We start from the raw sequence: 15501 nt of genomic DNA on the forward strand, positions 1-15501 counted from the left end.
CAGCAGCGGCAACGACGGCGACTTGACAACGATCATTTATCGAGAAAGATTCCATAAACTCGTAAAGAGATCGACAGAGGCACACACACACACACAGAGCTACGAACAATCGCACACGTTCACACAATTTGCAATCTGTCCTCGTTTCGTTTAAGATAAAAAATAAAATGCGGTCTGCCGTCAGCGGAATGATTGTCGTCAGTGTTTTTTTTTCGCAGTACAATGGAGACCGGTTTGGCCTCGGACCCTTGAAGACAATAAATAAATAAATTTTCAGTCGGCAAAAAAAGATGACACCAGAGACCGGCTGTGACCACTACCAGCAGCAGCAGCAGCGTAGACATCTCGGCATGTCATTAGGTCGTGTCAGTCACCTCGAGGAAAGCGTGGGGGTTGTTGTTGTTGTTGTTATTGGTCAGGAAGCTGCGTGAACTTTACGATAACTTCGACTTTCCCCCGCCCGCCTTCACAGTTGCGAGCAAATCAAAACGTCCGCTGCCTGCCGAATAATAAAATGTGAGCGGATGATGACTCTCGGGAGACGGAGCTGGTTGACCGCAAAACTATAACTTTCTTTCGATAATTTTGGCAACAAAATTGAAACGCCCCCAAACACGCATTCGGTCAGTGGACACTGTGCGGCCTTAAAACATAAAATAATGATATATGAACGGGGTGCTTCATAAAAATGTTAGCACTTGGGAGAATTTGCATCAATACCACGAGATAAGTGCCTCCGGCATCTGGAGATCACCTAGAGAAGATTCCAGGCAACGTTGTTGACAACGATGGCGAACAAGTGGAGACTCTTTGACTTTTTGAATCTATTCACGTTACATTTGTTATCATGTTACAGTGTTGTATCCGTTCTTTTTCCATTAATAACGATAGATCCATGTAAGTATTTGTATTAGTTTGAAGCGCCCTCTATATAATGTGACGTTACTGGCAGTCTTCTTCTTCTTCTGTCGTGTGGCTGCTGCTGCTGTAGATGCAGAGCAACAACTAAGGTGTCACATCCAGGTGGTTAAGCCACGATAACCGCTTCAGGAGACAGCGGTGTGGTGTCGCTGCGATGTCTCCTTCCGATTTGTGGACCGGGGCATTGCGTCGTGATCACGTGGTGTACGGTCTGTTCTGGATGACCGCAGTCGCCACACCACTGCTACTGGAGAGTTTGCATTAATTGATTTATTTTCCATTCGTGCATCGTCAGGTATCCCGCATCTGGCTGCCACGGCTTGTGCAGTGGGATGCGGTGATGGGCGCACCGTGAGTTTCTTGGTGAAGATGTTCCACACACTAAGAGGGGCCCTCGCTCAGTGATGAGGACCACGCTGATGTGCCAAGAAGCGGAATGAGGCCTTGGCACAAAACGTCGCCTCTTGTGTGGTTTTCACTTTTTTTTTACTTTTAAGGCCACGAGGTGGTGGTAGTGGGGTTATTGTTCAATTGTCGTTATTTCTTTGTTCACAATCGAGGGTTTTTTTTTTTTGGGGGGGGGGGGGTAGATCTCGTAAATACAAATGTGTCGTTAAACTCGCCACCACCCGCCACCACTATTATGGATAATATTGGTGGCGAAAGCCTACGTGTTAAACTGTGTTTGTTTATCGCTGTTGTTGTTGTTGTTGACTGTGCCACTGCCAACGCAGCAGCAGCGGCAGTATCACCCAATAACTTGTTTGAATATTTTGGCAGCTCCGAATGAATATTATAATAATAATCATTATCATGATTCTCAACTTCTGCCAGTGGCACATTTTCTCAGTGGATGAGCAGACAAAAACGGGACCCCCTCCCCTCTCGGCCCATCCCCTGGCCTCCATTGAGCGACGCAAACCTCGCCTCTCGCGATGCTGCACAGAGCGCTGCTGACACGTCCACATGCAAAGACAAAGATCCCCCACATAGCCTTTAATAGGCTGCTCGGGCAAAGGGACGTTAGCGGCACACGACGGGGGTTGGTGGCTAGCACCACGCCCGGCCGCCTTTGTCTCCCCAGTGGTTATGTTTACACACTGTGCCAGGTACTCGTTGTTCAGGCTGAGTCGACCTAAGGGAGGCCCAGGACCGGTTCAAATATTCACCGCGGTTATGTTTGTGGGTCGTGAGCGGGAATCAAACTCGTGTCGCCGGGTTTGTATCGCAATTCGCTAACCGCAAAACACAAAGACAGCCTCACACACACACACAGGCGCACACACTCACTCGTGTGCACACACACACACACGCACACACTCGTGTGCACACACACACAAAGCGATCAAAGATCCCCCGTATAGCCTGAACAGACTGTTGGGGCAAGTGCTGTTAGCGAGCAGCACCTATGAAGGCCGGCACGGCACACGAGGGGGTGGGTGGCCAGCACCACGCCCGCGACCCATACACGCGCACCCACACAGACACACAAACACGCACACACACAGACACAGACACGCACACACAGACACACAGACACACGCACACACACACAGATATACACACAGACACGCACACACACAGACACGCGCACATACAGACATACACACACACAGACATACACACACACACAACAACAACCGCCATTCGCCACTAAGTGGCGGTGACGTCACCACGACGCTTGTGCCAGGCCATGTGCACCTTGAGGCCACATACACACAGACACACACAGACACGCACACACACAAAGACCCCCCCGTATAGCTTTAACAGAATGTAGGGGCAAATGCTGTTAGAGATCAGCACCTATGAAGGCCGGCACGGCACACGAGGGGGTGGGTTTGCCAGCACCACGCCCGACCGCCTTTGTCTCCCCAGTGTCGACCTAGGGGAGGCCCGGGACCGGTTCAGACAATCGTCACCGGTGTTGGCCGTGAACGGGAATCGAACTCGGCCCGCCGGGTTCGTAGCTCAGCGCAGCGCTGACCGCGACAGACAGACACACACACACACAGACCCCACCCCACCGCACTGTGACCGATTCGAACGGCAGCATAACTCGACTCTCCCCTACATTATAACCCCCACGAGTGCAGACAACCCCTGGAGCACAGACAGGGATTGTCTGCGGCTATGAAAGGACCCGCAGCACACGAAACGTGCCATGCATAAACTCGGGTGCCTAAACATATATGCACATTAATTCTTGGACTTGACCAGATTTGTGCGTCCTATGGGGACACAGAGGACATACAAAGCGTTGGGGAGCGGTGAGCGCGCTGCGCTACGAACCTGGCGAACCGGGTTCGATTCCCGCTCAAGGCCAACGCAAGTGACGATTATCTGAGCCGGTGCTGGGCCTCCTCTAGGTCTACTCAGCCTCCAATGAGTACCTGGTGCGGTGTGTAAAACATCGCCACTGGGGAGACAAAGGCGGTCGGGCGTGGTGCTGGCCACCCACCCCCTCGTGTGGCGTTCCGGCTTTCATAGGTGCTCGCTAACAGCACTTGCCCCAACAGTCTGTTAAGGCTACACGGGGGGATATTTGTTGTACTATGGGGAGCGGTGGCGTAGTGGTTAGCCCCTTGCAATGCGAAACTGGCGATCCGAGTTCGATTAACGCTCGCGGCCAACACCAGTGACGATTATCTGACCCGGTCCTGGGCCTCCCCTAGGTCAACTCAGCCTCACATGAGTGCCTGGTGCGATGTGTAAAAACATTGCCACGAGGGAGAGCGAAACAAAGGTGCCATTGCGGTTTCTGTAGGTCCTCGATAACAGCACTTGTCCCGATGGCCGATGCAGGCTACACGGGGCACTTTTGTCTCTGTGTGTTTGTTTTGTTGCCGATTTGTGTCTACCTGGCCTGGAACTCTCGTAGGGTGACTCAGCCGTAAATTAGTTCCCCGTATTGTGTAAATGCCAGCAATGGGAACATGCATTCGAGTTATTTGTGAGTTCACCGGCATTTGTTCACGCGAGCCTGGCACCGCTGATGAGACACTGCGTGTCGAAACCGTTTTTGCTTGTATAGAATCAATGCTACTGAAATGATCCACTCGCAGAGGGTCGTGTGACCGATGGGTTGTGTTAGAGTTTCTGGTAATTTGTGTTTGCTCTATTCCATGCAGAGATGAATGTGTGAAGGAGACACACGCATATATGCCACTCGGCCGTGCGACTGATGGGATGTGTCAAATAAATATGTTGATCCGGCCGGGCAGCTATGCCGGAGGAAGCGGCAGTGTATGTCCGCTGTTGTTGTTGCTGCTGCTGCTTAAAGAATCAGAATCCCACCTGGGACACACCACGCACACGTGACCCAACGCAGGCTGCCACTGCCGCTGCGTTCGAGGCGGCGCCTCGACTCGCCACGCGGGGGACGACTCGCGCCTCACACCGCCAATGGAACGCCTCTGCTGAGCAGGTAGGTCCTCGTTTAACGTCGTGGTGAGGTCCCCGTTTAACGTCGTGGTGAGGTCCTCGTTTAACGTCGTGGTGAGGTCCTCGTTTAACGTCGTGGTGAGGTCCTCGTTTAACGTCGTGGTGAGGTCCCCGTTTAACGTCGTGGTGAGGTCCTCGTTTAACGTCGTGGTGAGGTCCTCGTTTAATGTCGTGGTGAAGTTCTCGTTTAACGTCGTGGTGAGGTCCTCGTTTAACGTCGTGGTGAGGTCCTCGTTTAACGTCGTAGTGAGGTCCTCGTTTAATGTCGTGGTGAAGTTCTCGTTTAACGTCGTGGTGAGGTCCTCGTTTAACGTCGTGGTGAGGTCCTCGTTTAACGTCGTAGTGAGGTCCTCGTTTAACGTCGTGGTGAGGTCCTCGTTTAACGTCGTGGTGAGGTCCTCGTTTAACGTGATGGTGAGGTCCTCGTTTAACGTCGTGGTGAGGTCCTCGTTTAACGTCGTGGTGAGGTCCTCGTTTAACGTCGTGGTGAGGTCCTCGTTTAACGTCGTGGTGAGGTCCTCGTTTAATGTCGTGGTGAAGTTCTCGTTTAACGTCGTGGTGAGGTCCTCGTTTAACGTCGTGGTGAGGTCCTCGTTTAACGTCGTGGTGAGGTCCTCGTTTAACGTCGTGGTGAAGTTCTCGTTTAACGTCGTGGTGAGGTCCTCGTTTAACGTCGTGGTGAGGTCCTCGTTTAACGTCGTGGTGAGGTCCTCGTTTAACGTCGTGGTGAGGTCCTCGTTTAACGTGACTGAGGTCCTCGTTTAATGTCGTGGTGAGGTCCTCGTTTAACGTCGTGGTGAAGTTATCGTTTAACGTCGTGGTGAGGTCCTCGTTTAACGTGACGGTGAGGTCCTCGTTTAACGTCGTGGTGAGGTCCTCGTTTAACGTCTTGGTGAGGTCCTCGTTTAACGTGACGGTGAGGTCCTCGTTTAACGTCGTGGTGAGGTCCTCGTTTAACGTCGTGGTGAGGTCCTCGTTTAACGTCGTGGTGAGGTCCTCGTTTAACGTCGTGGTGAGGTCCTCGTTTAACGTCGTGGTGAGGTCCTCGTTTAACGTCGTGGTGAGGTCCTCGTTTAACGTGATGGTGAGGTCCTCGTTTAACGTTGTGGTGAGGTCCTCGTTTATCATGGCGGTTAGATGCAGTTCCTGAAAAGTGCCGCGTCAAGCGGAAAAAAACCCCGCGTTCAGTGAAAACACCACCCCCCCTCCCACCATGAATATAATGTAACGATAAAGTTCGGCGTTACTGTATCACTCCGCTCAGCGGCGCAGCTCAAGAAAGTAGTTCGCCGCCGTCCGCCCAGAAAACGGCGTTATAACGGCGCGGCGTTCCGCGTTGTAACGGGGTGGGCGTGCCGCTGTCGTGACGGGGTGGGCGTGCCGGTGTCGTGACGGAGTGGGCGTGCCGGTGTCGTGACGGGGTGGGCGTGCCGCTGTCGTGACGGGGTGGGCGTGCCGGTGTCGTGACGGGGTGGGCGTGCCGGTGTCGTGACGGGGTGGGCGTGCCGGTGTCGTGACGGGGTGGGCGTGCCGGTGGCGGGGTGGGCGTGCCGGTGGCGGGGTGGGCGTGCCGCGTTGTGTGGACAGAGTTCCCGGATGGGCGATCCGCGTCGTGCGCTTTTTGGCACCCACTCAGCGAGGACTCGCCGGTCTTGGCTCGCTCTTGGCTCGGTCTTTCGTTTCGCGTCACTCCACAACCACCGACCCAACTTCATTCCGATGGCGCTGCCATCGCAGAGTTCCAGTGCGGGAGGCGACAACTCTCCCTCCGTGCTCATTAGACAACGGCCCACCGACGCCGACATCACAGGGCAGCCTCTGCAAGAACATTAGGTGACCTCAGGTTCGCACTTGGTGTATCGGTGCAGCACTTCCCCGTAGCTGACCTGCACGAGGGATTACTGAGCACCGCGTGACGGTCCGAACGATCGATGTTTTAACTCCCCAGTGCTTTACTTTGGGAAACTGTGGCGTGATGGTTCATTTTTTTTTCTCCCATTGTTTTATTGGTTCAGTCATTGCAGTTGACGGGGCTGAGCCCATCACCTCACCGCGATTAATCGCGGGGCATCTACCGGCACTCAAATGTGGGAATCGCAGCGGCGCAGGCGAATCCGTGTGACCTCCGTGTGACCTCCGTGTGACCTCCGTCTGACCTCCGTCTGGACCTCCGTGTGACCTCCGTGTGACCTCGACGCGCAGGAGTGGAGGTGACGCGGCCGTCGTCACGGACCTCCGGCGGCGCGGCAGTCGAGACGAACGGTCCAAGTTGATGTGCAACTCCTGCAGCTGGGTCACGGGGCCAGGGGGAGAGGGGGCGGCACTCTGCCGGGCGACCTCCCGCGTGGGCAGTGACTCTGCCCAAGGTGCCCGACCCCGGCAGTCACGAATGGGGACGCCGCAGGTCGCAATATCGGCAGGCGGGGGGGGGAGGGGGGGCAAAGCGTGGGTACTCCCAGCTCATCCGTGGAAGAGTAGACCAAACAGACCCCCCCTCCCTCCCGCCAGTCCTTCCAACACGCTCCCTCCCACCCTCCCTCCCCTCCCTCCCCCATTCCCTCCCTCCCAACTCGCTCCCTTCCCAACTCCCTCCCCTCCCTCCCTCCGTCCCCCCCTCCCTCCCCCACTCCCTCCATCGCTCCCTCCCCCACTCCCTCCCCCCTCACTCCCCCCTCCCAACTCGCTCCCTCCCCCACTCCCTCCCCCACTCCCTCCCCCCTCACTCCCCCCTCCCAACTCGCTCCCTCCCCCACTCCCTCCCCCACTCCCTCCCCCCTCACTCCCCCCCTCCCAACTCGCTCCCTCCCCCACTCCCTCCCCCACTCCCCCCTCCCTCCCGTGACCCGTGGATCAAGCGAAGCGACTCGAGACGCCAGCGAGCGGCAGCTGAGAGCGGTCCACGCGAGCGCTGTCGCGAGAGGCTCGCGGCGTTTGGCGCAGCGGCTCCCTCGCCAGCCGCGCGCTTACGAAACCCCCGCCAAGTTTGGTGGCGTCATCACGAGGCGAAGCAATTGCAGGGGCTGCGCCTTTAGCGCAAGGCTGCCGCGTTAGGCATGGGGCAGCGTCGTGGACGCCCCGTGGACTGGCCCAGTGGAGAGCGAGCCGAGCGGCGACCCCATGGAAACACAGCCACGTTGCCCTGTGGACCTCGTGGGGGACGGGGGGGGGCGTGTAGAATTCGTTCATTATCACACACAAGGGGGCCTGGAATGCAACAATGGAACGTCGTTATCAGACCATCATGGGAAATTATGCCTCGCCATCATCATCATTACCACCACCATCACCATCATCAACATCAACATCACGAACATCATCAACACCACCACCACCATCATCAACACCAGCATAATTATGAACACCACCACCATCATCAGGCTAGGTGCATGCTGGGGCTGCGTGGAGTTGTGGCGTGAAGTCGCTGCAGGGACATGGGCATCATCGGGATTCGCGGACCAGATGCGCCCAGCTCACGATCGGAATCTTTATGTATCGATCTATCTATCCTGGAGAAATCTGAATGAGCTGTGAAGCTGTGTCTAGTAGGGCGACCACGGGCTCAGCGAGTGACCTCAACGCAAATGCAAATCAAGGACACAAGAGTAAGATAAGAGTCAAGTTAAGCAAGTCGCACATAAATAAGTAAAACACGAATAAGGCGTGGGAGGACAAAATGCACTCGTACAGTCTGTCCTCGTATAACGCGGTAGTTGCGTTCCTGAAGAACACCGCGTTATGGAAAAATCGCGTTATAATAAATAATATCGGGTACAGCAGAGTCCGGAGATAGCACGTGAGATGCGTACGCAGGCCGAACAAAGGCTTAGTCACGTGGGGAGCATCAAGAAGCATCCAGCAGCATCCCGCTGCCTCGTGCGATGACCGCTGATTCCTACTCGCGCTGCGACGTCGTTCCGTTCACTCGATCGCGTTATATCCAATTCGCGTCCGCGTTATAAGACTGGTGGCCAACAACAAGTAACGTCTCACCTCTGTGATTGCCAACAAGGATTTTGCCACCAAGTACTAAGTCATGTTTTGCAGAGGGGTCAAATACTCATTTCCCTCATTAAAATGCAAATCAATTTATAACATTTTTGACACGCGTTTTTCTGGATTTTGTTGTTGTTATTCTGTCTCTCACTGTTCAAATAAACCTACCATTAAAATTATAGACTGATCATTTCTTTGTCAGCGGGCAAACGTACAAAATCAGCAGGGGATCAAACACTTTTTTCCCTCACTGTACATTCGTGCAGATTTGTCAACACCAAATGCATGCTTGGGCAAGGCAGCAAAACAAAAACAACAACAACCCATAACCACACCAAGACAAACAACGCACACTCCCTCGACTTACATTGCCCGCCGCGCCAGCTCGTGGCGGTGCTTCAGCCCCACAGCGAAGCACCGTCACGTGGGCGCCTCCCGCAAGAAGCGCTTTCCTTCCTCCCAATGTACTCCGGATTTTTGCGCAAATCGGCACCGACGCTGGGGAGAGTCCGCTTGGGAAGCAGAGTGGCGCAAGCCGTCGCTCCGATGGCAATGGAGGCGGATATCTCAAGAGCCTCCATCCCCGACTCCTCGTTAAAACTATAAACTAAAACCATTTTTAAAATTCTTTTACCAGGTAAGGCCCCACTGAGCTATGTAGCTAACTGTCAGAAGCGACCTGGCTATCACAAATGATAACCCAATGAGGTGGCGTATCATCACGTGGACATTTATAGCAGCCAAACACAGAGACACACACACACACACACTCCTACAAATATACAACAGACGTCAGGGTCGTGATCGAACCCACGACCTCCTGTATACCAGGCGAGGGAGTTAGCATCTCCTAGCCACCGTGATGATGATGAGAGAGACACGCAGACTCCAAATATGCAACAGGCGTCAGGGTCGGGATCGAACCCACGACCTCCTGTATAGCAGGTGAGGGAGTTAATATCCCCTAGCCACCGTGTTTCTCGTGACACCTCTGGTCCACGCACGGTAGAGGGCAGCACTATCCCACCCGCTCTGTCGCATGACAGGCAAATCAACGCTTGGCGTTCACGCGACGACACGTTGCTATAACGCGACTTCTCCATTCGCAGAACGCTAAACACGCACCGCTATAACGCGACTCTTCCATTCGCAGAACGCTAAACACTCACCGCTATAACGCGACTTCTCCATTCGCAGAACGCTAAACACGCACCGCTATAACGCGACTCTTCCATTCGCAGAACGCTAAACACTCACAGCTATAACGCGACTCTTCCATTCGCAGAACGCTAAACACTCACCGCTATAACGTGACTCTTCCATTCGCTGAACGCTAAACACTCACCGCTATAGCGCGACTCTTCCATTCGCAGAACGCTAAACACTCACCGCTATAACGTGACTCTTCCATTCGCAGAACGCTAAACACTCACCGCTATAACGTGACTCTTCCATTCGCTGAACGCTAAACACGCACCGCTATAGCGCGACTCTTCCATTCGCAGAACGCTAAACACTCACCGCTATAACGCGACTCTTCCATTCGCAGAACGCTAAACACGCACCGCTATCACGCGTCTCTTCCATTCGCAGAACGCTAAACACGCACCGCTATAACGCGACTCTTCCATTCGCAGAACACTAAACACGCACCGCTATCACGCGTCTCTTCCATTCGCAGAAGGCTAAACACGCACCGCTATAACGCAACTCTTCCATTCGCAGAACGCTAAACACGCACCGCTATAACGCGACTCTTCCATTCGCAGAACGCTAAACACGCACCGCTATAACGCGACTCTTCCATTCGCAGAACGCTAAACACGCACCGCTATAACGCGACTCTTCCATTCGCAGAACGCTAAACACGCACCGCTATAACGTGACTCTTCCATTCGCTGAACGCTAAACACGCACCGCTATAACGCGACTCTTCCATTCGCAGAACGCTAAACACTCACAGCTATAACGTGACTCTTCCATTCGCAGAACGCTAAACACTCACCGCTATAACGTGACTTCCATTCGCAGAACGCTAAACACGCACCGCTATAACGAGACTCTTCCATTCGCAGAACGCTAAACACGCACCGCTATAACGCGACTCTTCCATTCGCAAAACGCTAAACACGCACCGCTATAACGCGACTCTTCCATTCGCTGAACGCTAAACACGCACCGCTATAACGCGACTCTTCCATTCGCAGAACGCTAAACACGCACCGCTATAACGTGACTCTTCCATTCGCAGAACGCTAAACACGCACCGCTATAACGTGACTCTTCCATTCGCTGAACGCTAAACACGCACCGCTATAACGCGACTCTTCCATTCGCAGAACGCTAAACACTCACCGCTATAACGCGACTCTTCCATTCGCAGAACGCTAAACACGCACCGCTATAACGCGACTCTTCCATTCGCTGAACGCTAAACACGCACCGCTATAACGCGACTCTTCCATTCGCAGAACACTAAACACGCACCGCTATAACGCGACTCTTCCATTCGCAGAACGCTAAACACGCACCGCTATAACGCGACTCTTCCATTCGCAGAACGCTAAACACGCACCGCTATAACGCGACTCTTCCATTCGCAGAACGCTAAACACGCACCGCTATAACGCGACTCTTCCATTCGCAGAACGCTAAACACGCACCGCTATAACGTGACTCTTCCATTCGCAGAACGCTAAACACTCACCGCTATAACGTGACTCTTCCATTCGCTGAACGCTAAACACGCACCGCTATAGCGCGACTCTTCCATTCGCAGAACGCTAAACACTCACCGCTATAACGTGACTCTTCCATTCGCTGAACGCTAAACACGCACCGCTATAACGCGACTCTTCCACTCGCAGAACGATAAACACTCACCGCTATAACGCGTCTCTTCCATTCGCAGAACGCTAAACACGCACCGCTATAACGTGACTCTTCCATTCGCAGAACGCTAAACACGCACTGCTATAACGCGACTCTTCCATTCGCAGAACGCTAAACACTCACCGCTATAACGTGACTTCCATTCGTAGAACGCTAAACACGCACCGCTATAACGCGACTCTTCCATTCGCAGAACGCTAAACACGCACCGCTATAACGTGACTCTTCCATTCGCAGAACGCTAAACACGCACCGCTATAACGCGACTCTTCCATTCGCTGAACGCTAAACACGCACCGCTATAACGTGACTCTTCCATTCGCTGAACGCTAAACACGCACCGCTATAACGCGACTCTTCCATTTGCAGAACGCTAAACACTCACCGCTATAACGTGACTCTTCCATTCGCAGAACGCTAAACACTCACCGCTATAACGCGACTCTTCCATTCGCAGAACGCTAAACACGCACCGCTATAACGTGACTCTTCCATTCGCTGAACGCTAAACACGCACCGCTATAACGCGACTCTTCCATTCGCAGAACGCTAAACACTCACCGCTATAACGTGACTCTTCCATTCGCAGAACGCTAAACACTCACCGCTATAACGTGACTTTTCCATTCGCAGAACGCTAAACACTCACCGCTATAACGCGACTCTTCCATTCGCAGAACGCTAAACACTCACCGCTATAACGTGACTTCCATTCGCAGAACACTAAACACGCACCGCTATAACGTGACTCTTCCATTCGCAGAACGCTAAACACTCACCGCTATAACGCGACTCTTCCATTCGCAGAACGCTAAACACGCACCGCTATAACGTGACTCTTCCATTCGCTGAACGCTAAACACGCACCGCTATAACGCGACTTCCATTCGCAGAACGCTAAACACGCACCGCTATAACGCGACTTCCATTCGCAGAACGCTAAACACGCACCGCTATAACGCGACTCTTCCATTCGCTGAATGGTAAACACGCACCGCTATAGCGCGACTCTTCCATTCGCAGAACGCTAAACACTCACCGCTATAACGCGACTCTTCCATTCGCAGAACGCTAAACACGCACCGCTATAACGTGACTCTTCCATTCGCAGAACGCTAAACACTCACCGCTATAACGCGACTCTTCCATTCGCTGAATGGTAAACACGCACCGCTATAACGCGACTCTTCCATTCGCTGAACGCTAAACACGCACCGCTATAACGCGACTTCCATTCGCAGAACGCTAAACACGCACCGCTATAACGCGACTTCCATTCGCAGAACGCTAAACACGCACCGCTATAACGCGACTCTTCCATTCGCTGAATGGTAAACACGCACCGCTATAGCGCGACTCTTCCATTCGCAGAACGCTAAACACTCACCGCTATAACGCGACTCTTCCATTCGCAGAACGCTAAACACGCACCGCTATAACGTGACTCTTCCATTCGCAGAACGCTAAACACTCACCGCTATAACGCGACTCTTCCATTCGCTGAATGGTAAACACGCACCGCTATAACGCGAAACACGCACCCTGTAATAACGTGGTTTCTTGAGCCGCGCGGCTGGGCGGAGTGATACGGTACCCGGAATGATAAACTGTCGTTGCGTTCTCGCTGAAGGCGTTTTTCGCTTAAAGCGGGGCTTTGGAGGAACGCATCTACCACCGTCTTGAACGAGGACTTACTTGTTCATGATTGTCACAGTTGAAATGTAGCCAAACGAAGTTGTGATTTCCGTTTCGCGTGCGGTTCCTTTACATTGATAATTTCTGAAGATTCCACCGAGCAAAAGGGGCTCTGAAGTGTTGGCACTGCGAGGAGCACTTGGGAAAGAGCACCTGAGGAGCACCTGAGAAGGAGCACTTGAGAAGGAGCACCTGAGAAGGAGCACCTGAGAAGGAGCACTTGAGAAGGAGCACCTGAGAAGGAGCACCTGAGGAGCACTTGAGAAGGAGCACCTGAGAAGGAGCACCTGAGAAGGAGCACCTGAGAAGGAGCACCTGAGAAGGAGCACGCAGAAGCACGCTCGGGCGAGAGAGGGGAATGGGATGCATCGCCGGGGCGTTGGGGCCATCCATAAATGACGTCACGCGATTTTTGACCCCCCCCTCCTCGTCACACGACGTCACAAAAAGTGAGACCCCCCTCAAATGACGTCACAAAGCTCTGCCCCCCCCACCGCCCAAAACCATATTTCCATTTTGAAAATAAAACATGCTTCAAATCGCTTTAAACTATTGTCATTGTAGTGCGTATTTAATGTGGCGCTGCACTCTGATGTTGCAGAAGAAAACATTGATTAAAAAGTATATAATTAAGTAGAACGTGTTGTCTATATTTTATTTAAAGTTGCACATTTTGATGTGACGTCACATTTCTCAAACCCCCTCCTCGTCACACATCGTCACAAATGTCTGACCCCCCCCCCCCCTAGGTGCGTGACGTCATTTATGGACGGCCCCTTACGGCAAAGTTTGCCCAACGCGAGAAGCCGCCCCTGCACGCGCGTACGTGCGCCTGTGTCGGGATCGATCCCACGACATCCTGTACAGCAGGCGAGGTAGTTAACATCTCGCGGCATCTGCAAGCCACGAGACAGCTTCGGGAGAGAGTTTGTGTAGTTTTGTGACTCCTCTACAGAAGGAGTGCAGACTACAGTAGTTCTATCTTGATTTGAAGCTTTCGTGACAGTAGTTATACAGTAGTTTACTCGATGAGTTGCATGACCGCGATGCTGTGGTTTGTGTTTTTATTTTCTACTGATGAAGATGTGCACACTGGGCTGTCGATGATACTCTGGTGCGGTGGATGGTTACACCGGTGTCTCGGAGGGATGTCAAAGCCAGTAGATGCGATATTTGGGTCTCAAATGAGGTGTTTATTCTGGGCATCCACATTGTTCCATTCTGTTCGCCAGCATTCTTCCCGATCCGACTGAGATTCTAGGATGGAGACTAATGCAATCCTAGAAGTCCGGGACTTCTCATTTAAAATTATATGACTTTTTGATGACTTCTTTTAAGGAGGGTCCCGCATTGGAGTTTCTGTTGCATTTTAAAGTCGTCAGCCAATTTACGACGAGTTTTTATAGACGCGGGAGGAAAGCGGAGCGCCCGGAGAGAAAAACCCCTGGGTCTCCCATGACAGATGGGGAGATGAGCCTACTTGCTGTACTATCCTCACGCTAGCGAGCCAGGGCACGCCACCTCGCCTAAGCCAACGGGGCCAAGGGACATTTGCGCGACCCGCCACCGCGCTGGATGGAAGGCCACGTGCACAGCCACCGCTGGCGGCGAGGGGAAGACGTCGAGGCCTTCGGTCGATGGGCAAGGGCTGGATGGTGGTGGTGGTGGAGGACGTCGTCGGCGAGAGGACACGTGCGCACGCTCCCTGACAGCGAGCGCGTTCCAGCCAGTGACGGGCTCGGGCAGTGCATGGGTGGGTGGGGGGGGGTTGGAGATCGGCAACCCTCAGCCCCGGAGCAGCAGGAGGCTCTTTAAAAAAAAAAAAACCTGCTTCGTGACGTTATCCGTTACGGAAGCGCCGTCTCGTATTCATCCTGCGCAGCATCGCGGCTCTTGACAATATTGGTGTTTCTTGGTTTGTTTGTACCGAATTCGAAAAAAAAAACCCGATGGCTCTTGTTATTTTTAGTTTACCGATTTTCCCGGGCTAGGACATCTTGATGGGCGGCAGCGCTGAAGCACGTCACTAGTGCGACCTGCAGGTCAATGCTGGGAATTGCACTGCACTATTGTGGAGGATGTTCAAGCGCTCCTCCATCCTGGCCCAGCTGGGCCAGCACTGCGGGATCACCAAGCCGACTCTGGGAGAGCCACCAAGTGTGAACTCAAAAAAAAAAAGAGCAACTTTCTTTAACATCTACGGAAAGTCCTCGCTTAACGCGTGTCCGCACAATGCATTTTCACGATGACGCGGTTCTTACATTCGGCAACACTTTCGCACAACGCTGAAAGCGTTCGTTATAACGTGGAACGCGCAACGTTATAACGCGGGTTCTGACGAACTACATTTTTGAGCTCCGCGGCTGAGCGGAGTGATACCGCAAGTGGAATAAGTGACACGACCGAGTACCCTCAGATATTGTCCCTGCCATCTCGCCAAACGTTACATTCATGGGGAAATTGCTTTAGCACAACGTATTTTTCGCTCAACGCGGTGCTTTTCAGGGACGCACCTACAGCGTTCAGCGAGGACTTATTGTCCATCAAAATACCAAG

Source organism: Petromyzon marinus, chromosome 50, assembly GCF_048934315.1.
Source record: "Petromyzon marinus isolate PM22_M1 ecotype Great Lakes invasive population chromosome 50, UKy_Petmar_22M1.pri1.0, whole genome shotgun sequence".
NCBI lineage: Eukaryota > Metazoa > Chordata > Hyperoartia > Petromyzontiformes > Petromyzontidae > Petromyzon > Petromyzon marinus.